The sequence below is a fragment of the Bufo gargarizans genome, chromosome 11 (genome assembly GCF_014858855.1).
Source record: "Bufo gargarizans isolate SCDJY-AF-19 chromosome 11, ASM1485885v1, whole genome shotgun sequence".
Taxonomy (NCBI): domain Eukaryota; kingdom Metazoa; phylum Chordata; class Amphibia; order Anura; family Bufonidae; genus Bufo; species Bufo gargarizans.
Window position 1 is genome coordinate 45,624,272 of NC_058090.1, and position 22,050 is coordinate 45,646,321.

Below are 22,050 nucleotides of genomic sequence, written 5' to 3' on the forward strand. Positions count from 1 at the left end.
GACTACAACCCTCTGTTGCCTGTCCCTCAGCCACTGCCTAATCCATTCAACAATATGGGAGTCAAAGCACAAAGACTGCAATTTATTGATAAGTCTTCTATGTGTGACAGTATCAAAAGCCTTACTAAAGTCTAGATAAACTATGTCTACTGCACCTCCGCCATCTATTATTTTCGTCACCCAATCCAAAAAATCTATAAGATTAGTTTGACATGATCTCCCTGAAGTAAACCCATGCTGTTTTTCATCTTTCAATCCATGGAATTTTAGATGTTCCACAATCCTCTCCTTAATTATGGTTTCCATTAATTTTCCCACTATTGATGTCAGGCTTACTGGCCTATAGTTGCCAAGTCCAATCTTCTGGGACGACTCCTGTTACCAGTGATTGGTTAAATAAGTCTGTTAATGTTTTTTCTAGTTCACTGCTAAGCTCTTTTAATAGCTTTGGATGTATCCCATCAGGCCCCTTATTTATATTAATTTTAGACAGCTGACTTAGAACCTCTGTCTCTGTAAAGACACATGCATCAAAAGATTAATTAGTCTTCCTTCCTAACTGAGGTCCTTTCCCTTCGTAGAAAATGAACAGAAGTATTCATTGAGGCAGTCAGCTAGTTCTTTATCTTCTTCCATATAATTTTCGTCTTTTGTTTTTAATTTGGTAATTCCTTGTTTTAGTTTCCTTTTTTCATTTATGTATCTGAATAATGTCTTATCGCCTTTTTTCACTGACTGAGCTAATTTCTCTTCTGCCTGTGCTTTAGAAGCTCTTATAACTTGTTTGGCCTCTCTCTGCCCAATCTTATAAATATGCCTGTCATCCTCGTTTTTTTAGTTGTTTTATTATAATTACTAAATGCTATATTTTTGTTTTTAATGTTTTTGGCCACTTCTGCTGAGTACCACAGTGGTCTCTTCCTTTTTGCTTTTACTGACAAGCCTAATGCAATTATCTGTTGCCTTCAATAGTGCCACTTTTAAGTAGTCTGAAACTGTTCCAATCAGTTGAAACTGTTCCAATCTGATAGGGACTCGTATACCATTAGTCTAATTTTAAAAAAGTCAGTCTTTCTAAAATCTAAAACTTTTGTTTTTGTGTGGTGTGACTCAGTCACTGTACTTATAGTAAACCACACTGACTTGTAATCACTAGATCCCAAGCTTTCCCCTATAGTAATATCCCTATAGTAATATCAGATACCAAATTCCCATTTGTGAATACTAAATCTAAAATGGTGTCCTTCCGGGTTGGCTCCTCCACTACTTGCTGTAAAGATAATCCCAGTAGGGAATTTAGAATATCTGTACTCCTGGCAGAACTAGCTATTTTGTTTTTCCAGTTTACATCAGGAAGATTAAAGTCTCCCATAATGATAACTTCCCCTTTCAATGTCATTTTAGCTATTTCCTCAACTAGAAGATCATCTAATTCTTTGACTTAGCTAGGTGGTCTATATATCACACCTACACGTGTTACCTTATGATTATCAAGCTGCAAGGTAACCCAAACTGACTCTAAATTGGTCTCGCTAACTTGTATTAGATTAGAATTTATGCTATCTTTCACATACAGGGCCACCCCTCCCCCTTTCTTGCCTTCTCTGTTTTTCCTATATAGAGAGAATCCTGGTATTATTATATCCCAGTCATTACTCCCATTGAACCATGTATCAGTAACAGCCACTAAATCTATATTCTCAGATACCATTACAGACTCAAGTTCATTGATCTTATTTCCTAAACTGCGAGCATTTGTAGACAAGACTCTGAGCTTGTCATTTCTTAACCTATGTGCTACTGGTATCTTCTGGCATTGTTCCGGGGGGCAGTCGGACTGCTGGATTATCACTCTTTTGCCCCCCTTTCCTAGTCTAAATGCTCCTTAGCAAATACTTTGAACTATTTACTGAGGACATTCGTTCCCTTGAGAGAAAGATGCAAACTATCTTTCTTGTACAGTTCTTTTCCATTCCAACAAGAGCTAACATAAGACACAAAGCCAAACCCTTGGTTCAGACACCATTCACCAAGCCATACCATCATTTCCAAGTGTGTGAAAAGCTTCCTTCACCTTTGAAAACTCATTGCAAGCCAGATCATTTGTCCCAAGATGGACAATAACATCCACCTCCCTTTCCTGCTTTGCTTGCCTAACAATATTAAGGATACTCCGTCTGTCCCTGCTAGCAGTAGCACCAGAGAGACATCTCACAAAACCACTTTCCTCAAACTTCACACCTCTTATGATAGAATTGCCCACCAACAGCTGCTTACCATCAGTGTTCACCTTCTCCTTTTTGTCTTTGGCTGCAGTCTTGCATACTTTAGGCATGGGAGATGATTGTTCCTCACCCACTGTGCCTGAACCATCCTCCATGTTGCTCCTGCGCTCTGAAAGTGCTGCAAATGAATTTTGGAGAGCCACAGACTGTGGGACATGTCTTCTATCCACAACTCTAAGTCTACCAGAACCTGCAGTAACCCATCTTTCATTTCTAGGGAGCCTCTGTGGCAGTGGCATTGCAACATTCCCGGCCTGAGTTTGTTTAACAGTTAATTTACAAATCTCAGATTTAAAAAATGCAATTTCCTGCAACATTATGGAGAGCTGTCTACAGATCAGACAGCATCGAAACCTCCGAAGAGTGGAACCTGAAATAAAAGCACAACAATTCCTGCACAGAACCAGGTCTGCCATTTTAAAGAGGGGAAAGATTTTAAACAAATCTAACTTTTTAGATTGTATCCACCTCCAGATTACCTCCTGAGTATCTCCTGAATATCTCAGATGAACTTATAAATGCAGCACTTTGAGAATGCAGCAAGCTCATTCTTCATCTACATCTCCACTGCACCAATCCACAGGGAGCAATGGCCAGAGGCAGTACACCAAGACACAACACCTCATCAGGGCACTACTACTCCCATCCTCTGCACCTGCTCCCCAGGGGATTGCTGCATGTGTTCTCTATGTGTGAGTGTCTTGTGTATGGCATTAGTCCTATGTATGAGCGGTGAATGTGACATGCGTCCCATGTATATCTGACAGACATGCACCATGTATGTGATGTATGTGTTAGATCCATCTTTATCAATTTTTTTCTTGCCATTTCTGAAGACACGGGGACACACTTCTTGCATAGGAGCATTTTGCATTCAGAATTGCATACATTTCGCACCACACAATGTAGCATGTATGTGCTGGATTCATCATGGTCTATTTTTGGGGGCTTTTTCACCTCTGCCTTTCGACACTGATCACCTGTTTATTTCCCAGTTCCCCATTGACTTTGCAGTATGAGGGTCGTTTTTTTGCAGGATGGGATATATTTTTTAATACCAATTTGGGGTACATATCATTTATTGAAAAACGTATTTTCTTGCAGAGTAGGATATTTGGAAAGGAACTACAATTCAAGTCATATGGGGGTGTTGTGTTATCCTTTTATATTCACCATGCTACAGTAAATAGATTTTTTTATGTTTTACTACTTTTACACAGTAAAAAACATTTAAAAACACTGAGAACGATAACTTTTCATATTTTTTTTTAGTAGGTTTACTTCAAGGGCAGATATTGGGGATATATTTTAGGGCCCTTGGTTGCCAATGCAACCCGTCAGTTTTAGGCGATCGTGTCACTGGAGCAGGAGCCCGTTCTCTAATCACACAGATGCCTTGGTCGATAAGGGGTTAAACAGGGTGACAGCTGTATAATACAGCCACCTCTCGCCCATGGCCAGTACATATGGCGGTGAGGAAAAGCTGTTGGGGCGCAATCACTTCTCTCTCATCCCCTCAATAGAAAACATCAAACTAACTTTTTTTTCAAATTGCATCTGTCAACTGCAAAGGCCATGTGCACTGCAACTCTCAGCATGCTCTTCTATTGTCAGAAAGGACTATGACATGTGTAGATTGAGACTTTCATACCTAGTATACTAAGCCCCACCCCCCAGACTAAATCCATCTGTAAACACCCGCTTCTTGGGCGAGGCTTGTGTCATATTCTACCCTGGTTTGCCAGGATTGTCTCAAAAAATTAGGCCAAGTCCCTGCCAATTCTGGACTGTGAAGAATATAACATCTCCACTGGCTCCTCATGGAACTGAGAAGATGGAAGAAAAACACATTGGGTTCAATACTGTTAAAAATCTGCCTCCTTATGTCTGTTTCCTGCCCTACACAGCTAGGATGGGTTTGGTTGCCATGGGCAACACCACTGTTTATCTGCATTAGCAACCCGTTGCTGAGCGCGGCTTTAAGACATCACAGAAGCGTTGCCCTTGAGCCCTGGAACACTGGGTGAGAGCAGTGAGTGTGAGGCGAGGATTGCGGAGAGAGGAGGCTGACCACTTTTAGCAAGCAATTTCTTGTTGTTCTTACCTTTATCCCGTTTTTTTTTTTCCCTTCATCCCCCCCGCCCCTTCCCCACATACACCTTCATTGGTGTGTGACAGAAGAGGCAGCCACATGGCTGCTACGGGGGCTGGAGGAAAACTCCAGCCCCGGAGACATATTTCGTCCCCGGAGGCCCCCGTACGGCCAGAAGCCAACAACATCTGGCTTCACAACGTGCCATCTGACAGCAGGATTGGAAGGTATCGTGCCGTTTATAACATCACCGTCTGAAACATCTAGACAGGAAACTGGCCGATACCTTCAACTGCAGGGAGGAGCACCACCTGCCAAGACCATCATGGCAGCAAAGGTAGAGAAAGAACATCAGGTACCGAAGCCCACCAGAACACCAGGTGAGGTACAGACCCATCCCCACATGCCCAGGTTACCATCTATCTGGAGATTTCTGAGACTGTTATCAGGGAAAGTAACAGCTACAGTCCGCAGTGCACCTTACGCCCTACCACCGCGCATTCAGGTCACTGCAGGACCGCGCTAGGACACAACACTAGGCGCCCCTATCAGTTACGAGGCTCGGGAGAACATGAAAGCCATGCCATCCAGAAACTTTGTGAGGGATGAGGGAGAAAACATCTCATCTATGATCAGAGTACCTTTTATCAAGGTAAAAGATCCTGGTGCTGCGTAGTAATGTAGTGGTGAACCTCCCTGCAGCGTGCGAGTACCATCTTAGCACACTGCTGTTATTCGGATTGATTTTCTTGGTTTTGACTTCGGCTTGACTAATGGACTATGTTTTTTGACTGCTGCCTGCCCTGACCCCGGACTGTTTTTCCAGACACACAGCATATATTGGCATCTGAGAATATAGATTTAGTGGCTGTTACTGATACATGGTACAATATTTGGAGGCACCTTGCTGAGCAGAACGTGCAGTAACTGGGAGAGATGGGGCACTGGAAATTACTGTTTCATAAGTGACTGCCTGTAAGCAGTGCGCCCTGTCATGACAGCAGTTTAGCGTTTCCATGGTTACGCCACGCCTCAGTTTGTGGTTGTGACTCAGCTGATCATTCCCCAGTATTAGGACTGCATGGCACAGATAAGTCTCCCCGCGCTCCTCTCTCATCCTCCTTACTGTTTATTTTTGAAAGGCGAGCAAAAACTTTCCATCTGACATTCACGCTGATCAGCGTCGCCAGCACCAGCCACTCGTCATGACCGACATCTGCACAAACGTGAGTAGGGGACAATGGCGGCATCAGATCATTGACCAAAACCCAATGAAAAGTTCTGCTACTCTCTATTTTAAAGATCTCTGCTTGGTGTCAGCGACTGAGAAGATTCTTGTCTACATCTAGAGGCTAAAAACCCATATAGACATAACACTTCTCAGAGCTGATGATTTGCTACAATTGCATCTAATCTAGATATTTCCAAATTATGTCTCCATCACATTTGGTGAATACAACAACAACTATATCTATAGGTCTGCGTTCACATATGCCTATACATTGGGATACTTCCCAGCCCTCTGTGGGGAGATCCTCCTAAAATACATTTCAGGGTTAAAAAGTGGTGTGAACAGAGTCTTACCTGATATATACCAACAACCGGATGAAACAGACATCCGTGCTTTGAATGGACTGCATTTAAAGGGGTTGTCCCATTTTGAACATTTGGGGCATATGACTAGGATGTCCTCCAAATGTCTGATAAGTGCTGGCACTCCATTCATCCCTATAGAAGCTCCAAAAATAGCCAAGCGCTGGCGCAGCTATTTCTGTCAGTCCCATAAAGGTGAATGGAGCGGTGGTCGCGCTTCCAAATTATTTCAATGGAACTGCCAAAAATGGCTGAGTGTGCCACTCGGCTATTTTCAGCGCTCCAATAGGAATGAATGGAAGGCGGCCGCACATGCGTGATTCGCCCTCCAGCACTTTGCGGGCTCCGTTCTAAGTATAGAACGAAGTGGGACCCGCACCTATCAGACATTCTAGATGCCCAAGATGGGACAACCCCTTTAAATGCAGTTCATTCACAGCACAGATGTTTCTTTCATCAGGTTGCTTTAGGTCAGTGATGGCTAACCTTGGCACTCCAGCTGTGGTAAAACTACAACTCCCAAGATGCCCCCCTTGCTTGGCTGCTCTCAGAACTCTAAAGAAATAAATGGAGCATGCTGGGAGTCGTAGTTTAACCACGGCTTATTCAGAGCTCCTTTGGAAAATGAAAGGTGGAATCTGATTGGTTGCTATGGGCAACTAAGCCAGTATACCAGGATTGTAATCAGGTTAAGCTGTTAATATCATATTGGAGGGGGTCCGACACCTCAGCTTCATCCATTTACTTCAGTGGGAGCAGCGCTGCAGTTACCACCTCCGTCCGCTACACAATGGAGGGAGCTGTAGTCCTGGTGTGGACTTCCAGCACTGGAGCTACTCAAACAGCTGATCAGCAGGGGAGCCTGGTGTCGGACCCCTGCTGATCAGTTATTGATGGCCTATCCTGAGGAATGGGTCTGCATCCGTGATATGGTCGCAATATGGGCACGGTCTGATCCCTTAGACAATAGCATATTGCTATTAGGCTGACCTCTGGTGGTTCTTTAGCAGACAGGTTCATATTCACTAAGACTGGGCTAATTAGTATGAGCATGAAAATGTTGCATAAGTGAGTTGAAAACAGTCACACGTCTCCATGAAAGGGGCGGCAGTCTAAGAACTCATGCACACAACCGTATGTATTTTGCAGTCCGCAAAACGCGGATCAAAAAAAAAACACGGATGATGGATCCATTGTAACAATGCATATCCTTGTCCGCAAAATGGACAAGAATAGGACATGTTCTATCTTTTTTGCGGAACGGCCATGCGGACATATGGAAACGGAATGCGCACAGAGTCATTTCCATTAAAGTGAATGGTTCTGCATATGGGCCCTAAAAAATAAAAACCGGAAGAGACATGGAAAACAAATATGTTAGTGTGCACGAGCCCTAAAACTAAAAATAGACGCAGACACGATAATAAATCTGCCCTAGTGTTTTTTGTCACACGTTCAAATATCATGTTTTTTTTGTTGTAGGAGCTTTTGAAAAAATATTTTTCTGTAATTGTCACAAGAAAGCATCAAAACCTGAGCAGTAAAACGTGGATTAACAGTGGCGAAAATTACGTGTGAATCAGCTCTGCCTTTAAAATCAGCAACATGGGCACTTGGTACTGACTCGCAAATCGCCTACCTTGCAATTTGCCAAAATCATCAGTGGGCCATCATTTATAACTATCATTTAGTGTTCTATGTATTATTAATGATCTCCTGTAGAAAGAGAGAGATTTATTGATTTATATGAAATCAGTTGACATTATGACAATCAGGTTAGTCTCCCCCCCAGAAATAGCTCCACTTTTGTCCATTAGGTTGGGCCTGGTATTGCAGTGCCGCCCAATTCACATAAATGGGACTGGGCTGCAATACTAGGTACAGCCTTTGAACAATAGTGGCGCTATTTCTGGAATTCTCTCATATTAAATACTGTTGGTGAAACTGCTCAGAGCTGCAGTGTAAGTGACCTTATTGCTTATCCACAGTGAGCGGAGTTCCTATTTTTCCAGTGTGAAAGGTGGAGTATGCACGTTTCCTTCTATTTAAGGTCTATTGGACTGACGAGGATTGCTGAGTACAGTGCTCACCTCTCTGGCAGTCCCGTAGAGTCGGTTAGGAGCAGCATGGTGCATGTTCCATTCAAACAGAGGACGTGGGACCCCCATTGACCCCGGTAACAGGACACTGCATATACTTCTTGTGTTCTTGTAGTCAAAGACAGGGTAGGCGGGAAATATCTGTGACCGCCATTAGGATGGTAACCTTTGTCTCTAGGGCTTACCTCACTGTGTCCTCCCTAGCCTTTATTTCATAAGAACCTAAAAACTTAGCAAGCTAAGCCCAATATCTCACCCCTCGCTCTAAAGTCCTCATCATAGAGGTCCAGGAAGCTGAGGTCTAGGCTGCTGTATACAGGATCCTTGCACTGAAGGACTGTGAGGTGGAAGTAAAATGTTGTCACCACGGAATATCTTTTACTGGCCAACAGGACTAATGAGACACTATAGTTGTAATGAGACTCTATAATAGAAGAAATTGGTCTTTTTGTCACATGTTCAGAGCACATACACAAAAAAAGCATTAAAAAATGCTTGGTTTTATGTTTTTTTAATGGAAATTTTTGGTGGCGCTTTTAATTTAGTATCATCTTGTACATGCATTTAATTCCGCTGGCCTATGGAAAAAGTGCAAAACTGTGCCATCATCTTTTAGACAGAATTTTATTAAAGGGGTTTTCCAGGAGGAAAATATTATGACCTATTCTCAGGATAGGTTATCAATAACTGATCGGTGGGTGAGAATGTCCTATATATGCAAAGAAAAAGTCAGGAGAAGTGGATTAAGATATGGGAGGCTTGGAAGCCCTAATCCTTCTTGCCCCCAAATTGTATGTTTCTACTATTGTTGTCTGAGTGGGATCACGGAGGGCCTTTGAGACGCATCGCAAGGGTAGGGTGGTTTGGGAAATGGTTGATTACTGGGAATTGAAAATAACAGTCAATTTATATTGTAATTTACAAATGAAAAATATAATAGTGCTAAAAAAATAAAATATGAATCGGTGGGGTGCTGATTCCCGGCACCTCCTGTCGATCAGCTGTTTGAAGAGTGTCGCGGCCTTTTTCTAGGCCAGTGATGTCACGATCATTGTTCACATTGCCTGGGTGCAGCTCAGCCCCATTCAATACCAAGCACAGCCACTATACAATGTATGGCACTGTACTTAGTAAGCTCCGAGGAGGCTGCAGCCTCTTCAAGATCAGAGGGGTAACGGGAGTCAGATATTGATGACCTACCTTGAGGATAGGCCATCAATATTAAACTCCCGGGCAACTACTTTAAGCCAAAACACAAAATAATTAACATGACACATACAATTATAACTATTCCCTCCTGATAAAGCTAATTCCTCAATGTATTCAAATTGAAGGGAGAAAAATATGTTGGCGCCATCAAAGGAGGGATGAAACCAGCCATGAAGATCACCATCATGGGAATTGTAGACGTCAGACCCAAGAGGTAAAAGAAAAGCAGTACATTTCATATGGTAACATCTGTCTGTAGAGTTAGTACAATTTTTTTATTAGCCTGTTTTGGGCCATTGATATGCGTTTTTCTTACAGGGGGTATACAAAAAGGCAGGGGAGTTTTATAGAAAATGGGGCCCTGGGTGACTAGACAAATTAGGGCCCTCCCTCGCCATTTTTAGACAGTTTGAAAGGACTAACCAGGGTTAAAAAAAACATGGCTGCTTCTTTCAATAATAACAGGGACACTTTGCCTGAGATTTCTCTGGTATTACAGTCCACGGAAGGATACCTAGCACAACCTGTGGACAAATTGAGTGCTGTTTATAGTAGAAAGCAGCCATGTTTGTCTAACCCAGGTCGTCCCTTTAAATGTAAGGGCCAAAACCGCAATATACAGCCCACTAATATAATAATTCAGTCCCTAAAAAATACCACTATAATAATACAGACTGATTTTAGCTTGCACCTGGGGTTCTCATCTTCTAGGAGCCTTAAGCAATTGATCAATATGCCACCCCTAAAATCAACCATGTAAAAGAAATGGGTTAAATGGGGATAGCAAAAGTCAAAACTGGACCATCGTCCTATGTCTTGTAGGACAGCATATGTGGCAAAAGAGGGGGAGAGGCGCTCATAGGGTAATAATTTTTGGACAAGTTGAGCATAATCACCACCTTTTGGTGTTGTGCAAGCATAGGCACAACACTAGTGTAGACGTGTATTTAAATAATGGTCGCTGCTGCCGGTATCGTTCGCTCCTCACTTGTGGAGTTGCCAATCCTCCAGAGGAGTGATGAGAGACAATAAAAAGGGGTGTGGCGTAATGGGGGTCCACTGTTTTCGAAACACGACCTCAAATGATTGGAGATGGTTCTATTTTATTAACATATAGGTGACAACGCGTTTCGGAGTTGAAAAGCACTACTTTTTCAAGTCTAAAAGGTGATCAGATTCCATATATTAGGACAAATAATATTATGTATAAAAAAGGGACAGAAATAGTAAGATAAGGTGCATATGGATATATGTGTATATATATATATATATATATATATATATATATATACACACACACATACACACACGTGTGCACCTTACCTTACTATTTCTGTCCCTTTTTTATACATAATACGCGTTGTCACCTATATGTTAATAAAATAGAACCGTCTCCAATCCTTCGAGGTCATGGTTTTTGCGCCAAGAAGTAACAGTGGACCCCCATTACTCCACACCCCTTTTATTATGTCTTGTAGGAGAAAATTATGGAAGGATTGGCCAGTAGGTGGGTTCTATTTTTGCTAATGTTGAGTTGTCTGTGCAGAAAGAAGTACTAGAAGTTGCAAACCACCCACAAGTAGCCACCAGCTGAAGCAACCTTTCTAAAAGTTGGTTGATCCCTCTGGTAGACACAACTTTGATGGGTTCTTCCCTCAGCCCATCACTATCCCATTCGTAAGACTTACTAGGGTATAAAACATGATAGTGGGGGCTCCAGGTCTCAGATCTTCATTGCAAACGTTCTGCAGCAGAGTTTCCTAACCAATTTCTGGAGTTTCCTTGGAACCTGCTTAGAGGTTCTCTGAAAGGCAACCAGCAGTTATAAGTAGTTTGGGGGTTCCTCAAAAATTGTCCTGCTGGCATGACCACAAGTGAGCAGCTATAATATTTAAGAGATGACTTTAAAAAGTGTTCAGTTACTCTGTAGCGTCACAGAAGAAAATATAGCATTACACAATAACCATTAAAATTAATTAATGGGCTGTCGATGTAATACATGGATGTTCTAGATCAGTGTTCTTCAACTCGAGTCCTCAGGGGCCATCTCGGTCAGGTTTTCAGGATTTACTTAGTATTCAGCAGGTGTTGATCCAGAGGAAGTAAAAAAAAAAAAAACCTGTGAGGTAGAAGTTTGTTTTTCTAAACCTATGCAGATAAACAAAATGGATCATAGATAAAAACTGGTGCATATACCTGTGTATAGATGGATAGCATATCAGTAAGTGTTTAGTCCTTCATTTGGGGGAGCATTGATCATTGCAGTTCTGTCCACAGCTTTACAGTCAGTTTGCTGTGCAGTCCCGAAGATGCAGAGGAAGACGTGGCTCTCCTACTGACAGTCAACTTCCAAGACAGATCTATAATCTGAAATGCCAAGTTTGCAGGAATTTGGGGTGCAGAAGAGAAAAAAATTCCATATTTCCCCTTCACTCCTGGAAATAACTTTAAGGTAAGGCTCCAAACATTACTAGATATTACTTGACTAAAAGACCACTGATCTATAGTTATGCTGCCCACATCTGAATCCTCTCCAGGTCTATGTCATTGTTCTCCAGGTCCCAGTATATATCATATCATATGACATATTCACAAAATATAAGGAAAAATATGAATATTTCATGGGATTATAGGAACATGGGTTGGGATGTTTGATTCCATGGAGAAAGAGACAAAAATTATGTACATTGCGCTACAGTCAATGCAGACGTTAGTTGAAGGCAAAAGGGGCAAGCTGCTGAGAAAGTGCATATAGAGGGGAGCCCTGGGGGTTGACTTAGCCTTCACCAGCACGTGAGCCCTATAGAACCAGATCATTGCCATCCCCCTCATTAAACGCAAATTATACAAAACTTTAGAAAGCTCTTACAGAAAGTAACTGTCCCCTGTACCATGTCCATGTGTCTGATTTTCTCCCGGAGGCATAACAAGCTTATCGCTTTCATTCTAGATGGAGATCCTCTGTGAGCACCAACAGATGCGGGTTCTCTTAGATGGACAAGGACTCTGCGACTTCACACATCGTGTCCCACAGCTCAAAGCAGTGACGGGTCTTATGGTCACAGGAGACATTAAACTTACAAAGGTGGCATAACACTAAAGCCTGGGGCACTTGGGTTGCAGTCCCCTATCTACTTGGTACCATTCTACTACTTGCTTAGTACCAGTCTGCTATCTGGTTGGTACCATTCTACTACTCTTTTGGTACCATTTTACTACTTGCTTGGCACAAGTCCAATATCTTCCTGGTGGCATTATACTATCTGATGCCAGTCCACCATTTGCCTGGCACAATTTTACTACTTGCTTGGAACTTATTCGCAGTCAGCCTAAAAGCTAAATTAACTTGGTTCATCTATGAGACAATATAGTGTCATTATAAATTACGGACCCGAGTGACGCCTAACAGACCCCATGGACTACAGTGGCTTCCGGCATCCTGCCAGACAAAATGCTGCTGCCTGCTTTTTCTCAGAATCCACAACTGAGGGTCCTATGAAACCTCTGCCACTGATGTGAGCCTCATGTATTTGGTCACAAATAACAGATTAAACTGTTTTTGTGCTATTTTTGTCATTGCCATCTTGTGCTTTCTCTTAATATTGTGAATTTTTTGTACTATTACTATGCGGTAAGATGAATAAAAGAAAACCTCTTCTATTTCACTCAAGGTAATTATATTAATTATAGAAAGATTTCATAATCATAGTTGTTCCCGGTGGATAAATATTGGTGCAGCAGTAATGGTTGGCAGTATGGCTGCTGCAGGAATCACACGCCTGCTGGGCTGCTGTCTTACAATACAATGTCCTTGCAATAATTTTGATGACGGCGGTTTCCTCCCTCCCAATACCAAGAATCACTGAGCACGTGAATGTATTTTCTGTCTCAGGCTTCGGTATTGCAGTAATGATGCTGCTCTCTGCTGTGTGTGAATGGATACAAGGGATACATTCACATTAGGGGGTAATGCTGCACCACATGTGATTTTGTCATAATTGCAGGTCACCATTTCTACAAACATAAAAGCAGGATAAAAAGCAGGCATTTAGGCTAGGGCTACACAACGACGTGTCGCGCAACAATTTTTATAATGATAGTCTATTGTGTCGCACTGCGACATGCTGCGACTACGACACGACAGTAGCAAAAACTCCAACCAAGATGTCGCAGTATGTCGCAGTGTGACACCATGGACTATCATTATAAAAATTGGCACACGACACATGTCGTTGTGTAGCCCTAGCCTTACACACCGGGAGCAGCCCTGCAGTAAACAGCTTCGTCCACTACACAATGGATGGGAGCTGTGTAGTTCTAGTATCCGAGCTACTCCCGAACAGCTGATCGCTAAGATCTGATCTGATATTGATGGCCTATCCTCAGGATAGGCAATCAATATGAAAATCCAGGAAAATTCCTTTAAGCCAAGGAGCATTAAAGGAGTTTTCCAAGATTTTGATACTGTTGACCTCGCAGTTTACAAAGCATCTATACATTGTATGGCAGTTGTGCTTGGTATCACAGCTCAGCCCCATTCACTTCAATGGGGCTGAGCTGCTCCTAGGCCACGTGATGGATGAACATGTCATCACTGATCTAGGGAATGCTGAGAGAAGGCCGCTGCCTTCTGAAAAAGCGGATCGGTGAGGGTCCCGGGTGTCGGACGCACACCAACCAGATACTGATGACCTATCCTATATCTGACGGAATGCATTTGCGGAAAAATCAGCATCATTAATAGTTTTCCATGTATTCCTATGGAGTTTAAATCAGTGTACTCTAAAAATCTGTACGTGTTGTGGATCTTCTGAATCCCCATTTCTCCATTGATTTCCTCAAAGAAATCTGCATGAGTCTAAAACACGGCTATGCTGGACAGTCTGCTGGCGGATGTGTTCTAGCGGGCTTTGCCGTACCCTCTCCAGCAGTGGATCGGCCAGGTGTCTCCGGGTAATGCCCTGGAGATGGTCGACCTGGTCGAGTGCTACGAGGCCACCAGAAATCTACAGGGGGGTTATTTTAGGAGGGGGCCAGTCAAACCCCGGAAAACTCCACCCCAGACCCGGTAGCCGGTGCCAGTTAGACCCGCCCGGGATGTACCCCCTGCAGACCCAACCCCGGTAGTCTGCTGGCGTTGTCAGGAGCCTGGATACATAAGGGCCGACTGTCCCCATCGGGGGGAGGCAATGGACACCAACTATGGCTACCGCCACTCATTATATGCCAGAAAGTTGTGTGCCACAGGAACCTCAGAGACTATGGACAATAGCCACCTGTGCCATGTGGAAGTGGGGGGGGGGGGGGGGGGACTCTGGCGGTGGCACTGCTAGATTCAGGGAGCCTGGTGTCCCTGGTAAGAGCTGCCCTGGTGCGGCCTGCTGAGTATACTGGCCGAAAGGTCGGCATAATCTGTATCCATGGAGACTTAAAGGACTATCCCACTGCATTGGTCTGTCTAAAAACAGTGGCCTGCAGGTGGACTCATAAGGTGGCCGTCGCCACATGGGTACCTTATGAATTATTAATTGAGAGAGACTTTCCCGGGTTCCCAGCACTCTGGCCGGATACGAAAGTCACCAATACACGTGAGACAGATGTAACCCTAGCAGAGTGGCCCGGCTCAGGGGGGAGACAAAAACCATGGGAACCTGAGTCCGAAGGGCCAGCGGTAGGGGGGACCGCCACTTCGGTGGAGGAGGGGGAGACAACCCCACTAAGTGTGATGGTAGAAGACGTGGAGGACTTGCCGCCGGGTCCAGAGTTGGCAGACCTCAACGTCTCTGGAGATAATTTTGGTACAGCACAGCACCAGGACCCTACTCTATCTCGAGCCTGGGAAAATGTAGTAGTGGTTGAGGGTGAGCCGCAACAACCGGGGGCCGAGTCTATGTTCCCCCGTTTTGTGGTTCAACAGAAGATGCTGTACCGAGTAAATCAACTACGGGGTGAGCCTATTGAACAGCTGGTGGTGCCCAAGGCGTATCGCAAGCTCGTGTTGGATTTAGCCCGCCAACATGTTTTTGGGGGACACCTGGGCCAGCAGAAAACGCAAGACCGGATTCTACAGAGGTTCTACTGGCCCAGTGTGTTCAGAGAGGTAGAAGAGTATTGCAAGTCTTGCCCAACCTGCCAGATAACTAGCCCCCAGCCACATTTCCGTAGTCCCTGGTCCCTCTCCCGATTATTGAGGTTCCATAGGCCCAGTATTCAGCTAGAGGGCACCAGCACATCCTGGTCATCCTCGACTACGCCACGCGGTACCCGGAGGCGGTGCCACTGCATCATACGTCAGCTAAACTCATAGCTAAGGAGTTAATGGAAATGTCTTCTAGAGTGGGTCTGCCTAAGGAGGTTCTAACTGACCAAGGGACCCCATTTATGTCCAAGGTCATGAGTGAGGGAACTCTGTAAGTTGCTCCACATAAAACAATTACGGACCTCCGTGTATCATCCGCAAACGGATAGCCTGGTAGAGAGGTTTAACCAGACACAAAAAAATATGTTGAAAAGAGCGGTGTCTAAGGATGGGAGGGACTGGGACCTTCTTCTGCCCTATCTCATGTTCGCAGTGCGAGAAGTACCCCAGGCCTCTACCAGGTTCTCGCCCTTCAAACTGCTATACGGCAGACACCCTCGTCGTTTATTGGACGTCGTCAAAGAGGCGTGGGAACAACAAACCACCCCGCACAAAAGTGTTGTTGAGTACGTCACCCAGATGCAGGGATGGATGGAAACAGTGTTACTTCTGGTTAGGGAGCATATGGAGGCTATATGGAGCTAGGTGGCAGGGGCCCTACGAGGTACTTGAAATATTGGAGAGGTAGATTACAAAGTACACCAGCCAGGGCCGGTTCTTATTGGGAGCAGCCAAAAAGCAGGGTGGGTGGCTGTACCCCACGGTTCCAGGCTGGGTTTTGGCTGGGATATAAAAACCCAGCCAGCACGTTCAGCTGGTGTGGATTTATCCTCCATGACCGAGAAGCTGTGAAGCTGTGAGAGCCGTGTGCTGGGGGAAACAGGCCTCTAAAGCCTACTGTGGACGGTGGGTGGAAATCTACTGACCAGGTGAAGGTTTTGTGCACTACGGACTGTGGTGTGAACAAGCACCAAAACTGAACACAGTTACTTTTTTCTTGTTTTTCCTATTGTGTAAATAAAACACTGAACTTTGATTTACACCCTTGTTTTTGCCTCTGTACTGAGTCCACTTACCCTGCCTACTAGAGCGAATCCCCACAACGTTTAAAGGGGTTGTCTCACTTCAGCAAACTCCATTTATCATGTAGAGAAAGTGAATACAAGGCACTTACTAATGTATTGTGATTGTCCATGTTGCCTCCTTTGCTGGTTTGAATCATTTTTCCATCGCATTATACACTTTTCATTTCCACAGTTATGACCACCCTACAATCCAGCAAAGGTGGTCATGCTTGCACAATGCAGGAAAAAGTGCTGTTCTATGTGCTCTCACACGGTACCAGCCACTAGAGATGCTGCCGCTTTTTCCTATGGTGTGTAAGCACGGCCACCACTGCTGGACTGCAGGGTGGACGTAACCATGCATCCAAGAAGGGTATAATGTGATGGAAAAATGAATAAAGCCAGCATCATTATTTGTCTTCAGTTAACGAAAAGTTGTCACTAGACTAATAGTTCGTGGCCATGTCCCAAAAAACAAACAAAAAAAAAACAAAAAAAAAAACATACCAAACCTAGCCTATACATCTAACCTGTCCATAGACTGTTATCCAGACGTAATGAAAAAAAAGAAAAGTGTTAAGGGGCTTTTCTGGGAGCCAGCGAGTCCCACAAAGCCACCTTAATTACACGTAACACACTTGCAGGAGAACGTTTGTAATATACTTTGTTCTGAAGTTGCGAGGAGCGTGGTCATGTGACACAAAATACATTAGAAGGTGTCATGTATAGTGATGAGCGAACTTCTGTTTTAAGTTCGGCGTCTAAAGTTCGGCTTCCGGTTAGCGGAGAATCCCGATCTGGATCCGGATATGGATTCCGACTTCCGTTGTGGTCCGTGGTAGCAGAATCAATAATCGGCCATTATTGATTCCGCTACCACGGACCACAACGGAAGTCGGAATCCATATCCGGATCCAGATCGGGATTCTCCACTAACCGGAAGCCGAACTTTAGACGCCGAACTTAAAACAGAAGTTTGCTCATCTCTAGTCATGTATTAACTTGGTCTACATGATACATGCCATTTTCTGCCGTGATACAACCCCTTTAAGGCTACAGACACCTGAATGTCATGTGAGCGTTTTTTTTTCTTTATGTTGCTTGCTTGGCTTCTGCACCATCTATGTTTCACAGTACATTGAAGGCTGCAGAAGCCTCGCCCCTGATAATCTGCCCCACTATCGGCACGGTGTGCGAGTCAAGCCCCTGTTGGTCACTTGATTAGATGCAAGAGTGAAACCTGAGAGGCAAGCAAGAAACTTCTGAATGTCTGGTCTCGAGGAAATGATGCTGGAAGACCGTAGATTACTAATATATAGATTTTGCTTATAAATATACAAGCAGGGCTTACAAATATAATTTTTTATTACACTGGAATACCCCTTTAAAGGTTGGTGGCCCTGTCCCAAAAAAAAACATGCCCTGGTTTTAACAATGGCTGAACTGTGCCGCCAATCAAAGCATAGCTGCGGCCTACATGAAGTAATAATCGTATCACTGAATGAAGCTAGTTTCACACCAGCGTTAAGAGATTTGGCGCAGCAATATTGGTCCAGCCGATTCTCTGCATATTTACCAGGTTGAGGCCGGATCTCCGCCGGTCTCTATTATAGGGCATTCAGGCAGCGTCCGGCAATGCTGGATCCACAGAACCTGCCGAATCTCTAAAAGCTAGTGTGAAACTAGCCTAACCCAGATGTATTCAGGGTCCCATAAATAGTGCCACATAACCTTAAGGGTTCCTTCACACGTGGCAGACTATGCTGCAGAAATTTCTGCAACTGAAAATTTGTTCCATTCATCTGATTCACTGGCACGTGACTTTCTGGTTGTCAGCCTCAGAAATTTAGCAATAAAATTTGCAGTGTGCGAAGGACCCTTAAGGGGTTGTTCCATGTCCTTGGGAGACTCATTAGGGAGACCGAGCTGATGTATAAAGACTTATTTACAGGCAATGGTCCATGGGAAACAAAGATGCAAATTAATGTTTGAAGGCACCCTAAGGGTCCATTTACATGTCTGTAGTGTATTGCGGATCCGCAATACACCCGGCTGGCCCCCCCATAGATCTGCCTATTCTTGTCTATACCTGTGCCATTGCTTATCTCCATGCAGGACAGCATTGTGCTGGCGGCAGATCGTGATTACACAGCACAATCTGCCGCCGGCAAATCCAGATCTTTCAGCATGCTGAAAGATCTGAATTGTCCGATGAACAAGCGTTTGCTCATTCATCAGTCATAGGAACCCTTGTTAGCGATTATAGGCTCTCTAATATACCCTTTTCACTGAAAGAAAAGATGTGCAGAAAAAAAGAGTGGATATTCTAAATCGTAGTGTAAAAGAACAATTCATTGCTCAAATGAAAGATTGCATGGACCTGATGAGAGAACAGAACAAAACATATGTCTGAGAGATATTTAAAGGGGGTTCTTGATGTGCCATCAATTTCTTATCTGTGGGGATCCGACTGTTGAGACCTCCACCTGCCCCGAGAATATACAGGTCAGCCCTATTCAAGTAAATGCAGTTGTGCATCAGTTTTTTTGTAAAGCCATTAATATATTATATGAACCCAACAGAGAGGACTATTAAAAATAGAAATCATGAAGATAAAAGACTTTGGGTGCAACTACACATTCAGGTTTTTCTTTTGGAGTTGTTAAAGTCAAAACCATGAGTAGATTTAAAAAAAACAAGAACTATTATCTTAATAAGTTATCTCATTTTATGATCCACACCTGATTTTGGCTTCAAAAACTACATAGAAAACGGAATCTGTTGCCTGCACACTTTTCATGATGGTTAATAAAGGCCCGCTGAACCATGCATATACACAGTCTACCATGATACAATTTAAACAACTCAAATTCTGGCCAAGTGTTTCCATGTATGGCTAGATTCAGACATCTTACAATCTACAGATAACCCCCATCATATGCAGACTGCAAGATCTTTTATAGGTTTGACTGCTGAAAGCACAACACACAACATATTTACTAGTTCAATAGTATCAGGCACATAAAAGAGCAGCAGACTTAAGGGGGAAGGAGTGTTGTGTGTCTTGGCAGTTGGAACCTCACCCATTAAACAGGCTTTCCAGTGCTGCAGTATTGATGACCTACCCTCAATGTCAGATTGGCGGGGGTCCGACTTCCAGCACACCTGCCAATCTGATACTGATGACTAGTGTTGAGCGAACTTGCGATTTGCAAGTTCGGCGTTGGGGTTATCTAAGAATTCCATAATGCAGTGGCGTGTCTAGGGTGTTTGGCACACGGGGCGGGTCTTCTCTGGCACCCCCCCACCCCCCAATACTTGACCACATACCTCTTACATCCAGGGACATCTCCTGTCATGTAGACCTTCTCTTTCCTCTTCTCCTCTGTTAGACCGCCATGACAAATTCTTTCAGCCGCATCTCGTCTCTACAGAGTTTGTAACACAGATGCGTTAGATTTCTCAGTTTTTCCATCAACCCCCCCATTCTGGTGTCCCCACAGTGTCATCCTGCTGCCATCCCCAATACTGTGCCCGTTGTGCCCCCCAATGCCCCAAGTACTATACTGCTGAAAAAATTGTGACCCCCAGTAGACATATTTGGAGTCATTTATCAAACTGGTGTAACGTAGAACTGTCAAAAATGAAAGGTGGAATCTGATTGGCTGCTATGGGCAGCTAAGCCAGTTCTACTTTACACCAGTTTGATAAATTACCCCAAATTTCCCTATAGTGTCTACAGCAGCTATAATGTCCCCTAGAGTGCCCCCCGTAATAATAACAATCTATATTGTGCTCCAGGTAATAATCCCTGTATAGTGTCCCCAGAAATAATAGAATTGCCCCTACAGTGCCTCCCCAATAACAACGCCCCCCACGCTGCCCCCATATAGAAATTTCCCCCACACTGCTCCCCATAGTAATCCCCCATAGTAATTTGCCTCCCCATACAGTAATTTTCCCCACATTGCCCCCATACAGTAATTTCCCCCACACTGCTCCCCATAATAATCCCCCCATAGTAACTTCCCCCCCACACAGTAATTTCCCCCACACTGCCCCCACACAATAATTTCCCCCACACTGCAATTTCCCCCACACTGCCCAATATATTAATTTGTCCCACACAGTAGTTTCCCCCACATTGTCCCATATAGTAATTTGCCCCCACATAGTAATACCTCCTATAATTATTTGCCCCCACATAGTGATCCCTCACATAATTATTTGCCCCCACATAGTAATTCCTCCCATAATAATTTGCCTCCACACAGTATCCCACCATAATATTTTTCCCCCTCCATGTCGTCCCCCAAAGTTGGCACATAAAATAAAGCCGGGATTTCACTACTGCCTAGGCCTGAAGCCTATGGCGGTGATTGGCGGTGGGGCAGGGAACAATGCGCTTCCGTGCCCCGCCGCAGTATGTGGGCGTCAGCGCTCCATCAATGAGCGCTTCCATCTGTATTGATGGAAGCACTGATTGCTTCTGGTACCCCCTTGAAAGCTAGCACCTGGGGCGGACCACATCCCCCGCCCCCCCCCCCCCCCCCCAGGCACACCACTGCCATAATGGATTCCGCTACCATGGACCATAACAGAATTCTATAATGGCACCACGGAAGCCTATAAGAGGCATTCCATATTGCATTCTGTCATAATAGAAGTCTATGTGTCACGGCTGAGGATGGGGGAAATCCTCAGCCGTGTGTTGTTAGAGGATGTCCGGTCGCTGCTTGGCCAGGACCACAGCATTAGGGAGCAGGTCACCTCCTATTGCGTCCCTAACGCTGACCCTGTCTCCTGTCAGTATGAGCCGACCTTGATGGTAGGAGGGCTCATACGCCGGAACCTAAAGTCCCTACAAGCCCTCAAGTCGGCCCTGACCTAGGTGACAGTAGGACAACCCACTCCTCCAAGACAGGTAGGATCAGGAGTCCCAAAGGCCAAGCAGTAGAGAAAAGGGGAACACAAATGCAAACCAATGTATATGGCAGGTGCTGCACTAGTTCCAGCCACCTGCCACAGCCCTGCTGACTGGACCAGTGTGCAGGAAATCTGAAGTCCACAAATACATCCACACACCGGAACCAAGATACATGGCAGCACACAACTATACAAGAAAGCATAGACCGAACATCACACAGACAAAGAGAAACTGAACTTAAACATAAACTTAAACTTATGACCACAGTGGTGGCTCTCACAGGCAGATCAAATACACAGGAGGCTGCTCCAGTTAGCAGGGCTGAAGCAACCTACTGAAGCCTGCAAGAGACTCAGGCTATATAGGCCAAAAGGCCACACCCACCGGTCAACCACACCCAGTGACATCACACACACTGGGAAGGAAGTTAACCCTTCCAGCACACAGAAGGGAAAACACACATATAAGGGGAAGTGCACACAAAACATAATACACCGTGCACACAACACACACACCTAACAAAAAGGGAGTCAGGTGAGACCGCATGCTACTGCAGCACGCTGCCTAGCCACGCTCAGACTGCTGCTGCACATACACATGAGCCAACGGGTTGCCCGCGGCAACCACAAGTTAGGCCACACG

At 44.5% G+C, this 22,050-nt stretch overlaps 1 pseudogene; it reads left to right on the forward strand.

Annotated features, from left to right (window-relative positions):
- The first annotated feature begins 5,473 nt into the window (after positions 1-5,473).
- LOC122922126 lies at positions 5,474-12,933 on the forward strand (annotated as a pseudogene).
- The last annotated feature ends 9,117 nt before the right edge of the window (positions 12,934-22,050 follow it).